Raw genomic sequence first — 7,464 nt, forward strand, 5'->3', positions numbered from 1 at the left:
TTTTTTTATTTTTTTTTTCCTGATTGAATGTTTTACTGGGGTAGGGTGAAAAATTGGCTGCCAGATTTGGGGATAGAGGCTGCAGCAATTTTAAGACAGATCACAAGGCTAAAGAAATGCATTGACTTACATTGTTCTGGGGCTAGGGAGTCCATGGAGGACACTGAAACCTGAATGTTTTGTCAGATATAAGAGGTAAGAATTACTGTCACCCATGTGCCTTAACTACCCTATGCTCCAGGGCCCTAAATGCATTAGGAACCAATGACATAGGCTTCCACTGTGCCAAGTACTCTGTAAATCATGCAAGGAAACAACAAAAATCAGGTGTGAAAGGAAATCCTTCTGAGTCAGTAAATGGCAAAGCTTCTAATGACTTCTTTGAGCCACTTCTGAAATTAAGACTGGGAACAAAGAATGAATTCAGAAAAAAGTTTATGTATGCTTTTTTTTTTTACAGTAGATCTAACTGGTTCTGAAAGAGATAGTTGAGTAGCAACCATTCTAAAATGATTAGCTTTTCATAATACCTCTGGGAATTATTCCTCTTTTTCAAGTAAATAAACATTTTTATAATTTCCTAATTGACAAGGAGACACTATAAAGTTTATTGTTTACAGGAAATCTCAAGAGCTGGAAATCTAATTTCATATTTCTATAAACAGATGTACCATGAGAGAGCAGTATTACCTTAAAAATCCTTTGAAAAACAGACAAATGTTTCTGCCAAACACAGAGAGTAGCAATTTTCTCTTTAATGTTTGATAACAAGTCTATGAAATTTAATGTTACAATCTCATTTCTCTAGTACTTGTAACAAACTCATTTTCAAATTGTGCTGTCAAATGTTAACTTTTAATCTATCCTTATTCTTATTTCCATGGGCTAGAATGTAAATCTACATGCATAAATTTATACTGTGGTGCCACTCATTTTTGTTAAACATGAACTGCTTTTATTTCTATTTGACTTGTCCATTTGCAAGAGAACATAAAAATTCTTTCTTGTATGCAATACCATACTGCAGGAAAAACATATATTACAGTATTGCCTGGACATTCAGTCTTTAGCTAATCATACTTAAAAATGTGAATACTCTTGTTTTTACCTCGTTGTAAAACTGACCCAGTTCATAAATATTAATGTTCACACTGCTGATCTTTCTATAAATAATCACATATATAAGCATGAATAATTTGTTAGCATGCAATAATGAGTGTATGAGAATCCCACTTTAATACTGCAATTCAAGTACTCATCTTTTCCCCCCTTCCCCCATAGAACTCCCTGAAGGCATCTGTTTGGACAGGGAAAGCTTTGTTAGCTTTTCTAAAAAACTCACCTGCTTTTGTTGACAATACTCTAATTGCATTGTTCTGAGATTAATAGAAACATCAACTTTATATGCCTTTGTATGACTACATTTACTTTTCTATGACAGGGAAGTGCAACTAGAGTAACATCTCATAAAGTATTTTCAGAAGACATTATATGAATAAATCAACAGCCATTGCTTACAAATAATTAAATGTGAAGAAGGGAATATGAGAAACTTAAAGAAAATTCTTAAGGAATTCTTAACTAATAAACAAATGAGCTGTAAAAGGATTAGAAGCTTTATTACTTTCCATAATAATTTAGTTTGCTTTTTTTTTATAGTTAGTGTAACTTTCTAACTTGGAAATGTGCTTTATCTTTGACAGCAACAATAGTGTTAAATGAACTCAATTGGACTGCAGCATTGGATGATGTATTCAAGCGGAACAGAGAAGAAGACCCCACTTTATTATGGCAAGTTTTTGGTAGTGCAACTGGCCTCGCTAGGTATTACCCAGGTAACTGAAGTCTCCTTGAGTATTGTCCTATCTACATACTGCCTTAAAATATGAATTATTTAGAAGAAATATAAGGTAGCTAAAGATTACTTTCTTATGTAAGTGGGATTTCTGTTAAGCAGAAATAACTCAAAGGCTTTGAATTTATTCTGGCAGGAAGTTAGTATGAGGAGGAGGAAAATAGAGATTAAATAAATCAGTAGTTGTATATTGTTCAGAATAAGAGGAACAGAAGATTATGGCCTTTGAAAAATAGAACAGTTAAATTTTGATTTTTTATTGCTTTCTGTATAGTGAGTAAAAAAAAATGGTTAAATATTTGTTAAGAGTGATTTTGTACCCGTCTAGTTTTGAAAATATTGACTGACTAGACAGGTAATCTTTATGATTGAAGTCAGTGAAAGTACAATTGCACCATGCTTATGTCATGCAGAATTCATGATCTTGAACTGTTACATTTTTACTATCGGAGCTAAGGTCAGCAGATAGAACTTGATTATTTCAAATAGTATCTGTTCCACCTGTCAAATAATCCTGTCAGTGAAACACGCAAATTTATTTAAACAGATGTGTATTTTACTGAATTTTGATCATCTGTAGCCTTAATTTGGTACTTGATGAATACTACCTCATGGAAAGCTTTGTTTTATGGAAACACAAACTATTAGATGCTGTTATCAATAACAAAATAATGTGCTCACTCCATGAGATAATTGTGTCTAACCTCTTTTACTTACTACTGGTTAAGGAATACCTTTGAGATCCTTTTTCTTCTGATTATACAGGATTGTTGCTGCTTATGAAAATGAGATTATGCTAAAGATGTTACTATGACTAGCACAACTGCTGACATTGGCAGAGAAAGTGCCTTAGGCAAGTTTGCAGGAAGAAATATATCATAGCACCTGAATACTGTTTGCTTTGTCGTGCTAGATACTGATGAAATAAATACAGTGAGATGTTGCAGAAAACATAATATTGAAAATGTTAATTTCATGTTTCTTGATTTTCAGAGGTTCCATCTCACAGCTTTCCATATCTGTTAGTACTGTTTGGGGTCACTGTTATTACCACTTACCGTATAGTGACGTTTTCCAAGTGCTGAAAAAGAAATATTTCTAAAATACATATCTGTGGCAATCTCTGTGAAATTAATTTCAAATACAAGATTTTCACATCTATTGAAAAGTATATTATTGTATTTAGCAAGCCTGCCTACTTCAGATGTTCACCAACATAATGCAGCTTCAGAGTCTTTACATATTTGTCCTTAGAGCGCCTTTGAAAGATGTAAAAAGCTTATTTTCCCAATTTTGCATGTAGATAAGGAACTTGTACATACTCCATCTAAACACAGATTTATATTTACTGTTCAGTTACTGCTTAGTCTATAGCCACATGCCTAAGTTTATTAGCTTCCTAGTCATATCAGAAGATAACTTCAAAAATTGTTAAGTAATTTCCTGATCTCTAGAATTTGTACACCCAAAAATTATTCTGGAGCAGTTTGACAGTTCTCAAGTTAGACGTGTTGTTCTGTGCAACTTCTTCCCACTTCCTTCCATTTATATTTCAAATGGTAAGCTGCTTGTTTTTTAGATTTTTAATTGGGAACAGTTATTCACATCTCTCTGTTCCTGTAAACTGTTTTTCTCAGTTTGCAGAGAATTATCTGACACATACAAATATTCTGAAAATGAAATCAGGTTTCGTATACCAGAAGAGATGTCTTTCACATTAGATATTTGAAGATTATGTTATAAATTGTCTGCTCATTATGAAATGTGTTATATCCATTCAGTATTACCTCTCTTAATAAACAATCAATCTTTGCTGCCTCTAAGCTGTGGAGAAATTCTTTAGTCACAGGTATCTTGAGTTGTTTTGGTCCAATAGTATGTTATGTCCTTGAGTAATTAGCTAGATAGTGCATCACTTTCATCTTCTGTAGGCTTTTAGCCTGTCCTTGTCACCATAGCAATCAGCAACACGAAGGGGTTGTTGTGAAAGGCCCCATCCATGAAAAATGTGTGTAAAATACTTCAGAAATGCTATGAAAATTAGCCTTTTTTGCATATATCCCTTTGTTTCCTACAAGTATTCTATAGTAGGTACTGTTGTGGACTCCTCTATTGTCACATACAAGATATTCTATTATTTTCAGCTGTGCTTTGTCTGACTCTTCAGAATATTTGTACTCCTTTGTCTCTATCAAGGGGTCAAGACAGTTTTCTTCAAACTGTGACCTAGGCTGAGGAAAGCTATATTCTATTTGACATTGTTGTTTTTTGTTTTAAAAAAAAAAAAACAACAACAGAATCATAGAATGGCCTGGATTGAAAAAGACTACAATGATCATCTACTTTCAAATCCACTGCCATGAGCAGGGTCACCAACCACCAGACCAGGCTTCCCAGAGCCACATCCAGCCTGGCCTTGTATGCCTCCAAGGATGGGGCATCCACAACCTCCTTGAGCAACCTGTTCCAGTGCATCACCACCCTCTGAGTGAAAAATGTCCTTCCAATATCCAACCTAAATCTCCCCTGTCCTAGTTTAAAACCATTCCCCCTTGTCCTATCACTGCCCACCCTTGTAAACAGTTGTTCCTTCTCCTGTTTATATGCTCTCTTCAAGTACTGGAAAGCCACAGTGAGATCTCCCCAGAGCCTTCTCTTCTGCAAACTAATCAAGGCCAGTTCTCTCAACCTTTCTTCATAAGAGAGGTTCTCTAGCCCTCTGATCATCTTAGTAGCCCTCCTCTGCAATGGAGACTGCATTGAGATTGAATTCTGTTTTTATACATCAATAGTTTGCTTCCTCCATTTTATTAATTGTTTTTCTCTAGAATATACTCAGTTCAACTTTCATTCTCAAACATCAAGACAGAAATTGAAAAGAGGAGCCAAAGATCCTAAGAATCTAAGTTTTTACCTTTCAGTTAGACCTTTAGTCAACTTAATGCAATTTTCTTGTACTGAGATTTTCCTCCTTGAAATTATTTGGCAAGCTGTGTCTTCCCTAAAATAAATCTAAAGATTAATCTTGGTCAAGCAAAACAAGATGTAATATACACCTTATTATTATTATTATTAGTAATAATAATAATAATAATAATAAAATTAATAATAATAATATTGCTTTTGATGCTGTGGCAGTAGCTAATTAAAAAATAAAAATAAAAAATCTTGAATTGATGCCTAATTGGCTTGCACACGTAGACCTTCATTGACTTCACGTGGACTAAAAGGTACTTTACTATAGATCATACTGCAAATTTAATTTGTAATTAAACACAGAGTTGTGGACAAATCTGTTACACAAAAATAATTTAATTAAGTAGTTTAATATGGTTTGACAGAAATAGTTATTTAAATTTTGTGAGGCATCTATCCAGCTAATTTCATTGCTAGGTTTTAGAAGCAGCTATCTGAAAGAACAATTTACTATCAAATTTTTGGCAAACTACTTGAAAGTGTAGGTGCAAACCAACCACTCCCTCTTTTAATCTTGAAATCCTTCTTAATTATAGAACTAATGGGAATTACAATTGTTAATCAATGTTCCATTAAAATACCGCAATGGGAAGCACATTATTTTTACTACAGTAATTACTAATTAAACAAATTTTAAAAAACGCTGCTATTAATCACTACCTCATGTCTCTCTGTTTATTTTGGAAAATGGAGATCTGTAGTAAAGGATGTATTTTGTTTTGAACTGCAGACATTCATTTGTAATTAAATATGATAGGAGAGGCTTTCTAGTCATAATAATAAAACATTTAAGAACATGTGACTACAAAGCTTTACTGAAATTAAAAACAAACAAACAAAAAAAACAACTCAGATGAATGTTTAGTAGTGTAAAACTGTTTGGTCAGCAATGCCAATTCAGCAATCTTACGGAGATATAGTACATAGCATTTGCCACAGACAAGAGGGTATTACTGAAATGAATAGTCTTATACTACAGTAGGTGGGATTTATTTAACAATAACACAATCATGACAATATGTGAATAGATTCAGCATCTTTTAAGAATTGTTGTATCTAGACACATTGTGGCAATTTGTGATGTGCAATAAGCTGAAGATGGCAATGTGCCACACCGGTCAAGATCAGAACAGCTGAGGCAATTGGTAGCAAAAAAAAAAACTATCCTGTTCTTCCCAAAGGTTCCAGGTCTTCCCTCTTCCATTTTCAAGTTTAACACTGAACTTTAATTTAAAACTTAATCCCCAAAGCAGTACATCTGGCAGCATCGTCTCTCCTAAAATGCTGCATAGCTCCTTGATTTCTTTGTTTTCTTTCAAAGATGAAAAAGCAACCTCCAGCCTGTAGCTCCACAGACCTTCTTTTATCATAGAACCTAGATATACATTTCTTTTGTCTTCATTTCACCTTACCCATGATAGAGAAGGAAGGAGGAATAAGAGAAGGAACAAAATGGATGGAAGAGGATTTCCTTTTTTGGCTCTGCCCACGCTTATATAGCTACAGGAAAGCCAGTAAAAAGGGCAACAGTATCAACTTTTTAGGTGAATGTTAGGAGCATTATAGTTCTGAAGAAAAATTGTATTTCCTAAGGAGACCAACTCTTTATCATACTTCCAGGTGAACTAGACATAAAACAGCATGTGGAGATGCTTATAGTTTTATTGTTTATGGAGATGGGAATCTATTTCCCTCAAAAGTGTTGAATGCAAGTGGCAAAGTGGAGTTCACAACCTTACATAAGTGAATTGATACATGAGGTTGCAATTTTGGCATTGAATGTCTACATACTCGTAATTCATTAAGCATATCTGAACATATCTTTGTCACAAATACATCTTTTGTATCATAAGCTCATCTGCTCCAGCAGCTTTAAAAATATGTCTGTGCTGGTAAACAGAACAAGTCAGAGTTTTGAAAGTGGTCTTTCTGTCAGCCTCATGGTGTGACTGATGGAATATGCTGGCAGTCTTTCCCAGTGGGCAGTATGCCAACATTTTTTTCTTCTATCCTATTTTGGGGACTTCATGTTTTCAAACACATATAGATTCTCTTATGCTACACCATATACTAATTTTCAGTCCCCAAACATCCTCTGTCAGGAAACAACGCAATCTTCAACTTGCTTCAAACATTTTAAACTGCTACTCCACAAAATGATTTGTAAAGTGAAAATGAGAAGATTTCTCACCTCTATTCTATTGATCAGCATAGACATAATACTTTGTTCTCTATTAAGTACATGCCAAAATGTCTTTAATCTGTATTCACTGATTTTTCTCAGTTTGGCAGCCACCTATGGCTTGTGTACCTGTACTGGTCCTAATTCCATTTAGTAATACCTGGCTTTTCCAGAGCATTTTCTTTTAATCTCAAAGCATGACCTAAAAGTAATAAAAATATTGATGTCCTCATTTTTGCAGATCATAGATTAACCATTTTTTTCTGTCTTATTTGATATATCCAATAAGAATACTTTCAGAAAATAAAGTCTTTTTACATTGTTCGTGACAGTGTTTTATTTATTTGGATCTTCCTATCTAACTAGGGCTTCCTAGATTTTAAATAGAGAAATTTCACAGGTAAAGAAAGAGAATGCTACAGATTTTTATTAAAAAAAAATAATATTTTTT

Source organism: Meleagris gallopavo, chromosome 1, assembly GCF_000146605.3.
Source record: "Meleagris gallopavo isolate NT-WF06-2002-E0010 breed Aviagen turkey brand Nicholas breeding stock chromosome 1, Turkey_5.1, whole genome shotgun sequence".
Taxonomy (NCBI): Eukaryota; Metazoa; Chordata; class Aves; order Galliformes; family Phasianidae; genus Meleagris; species Meleagris gallopavo.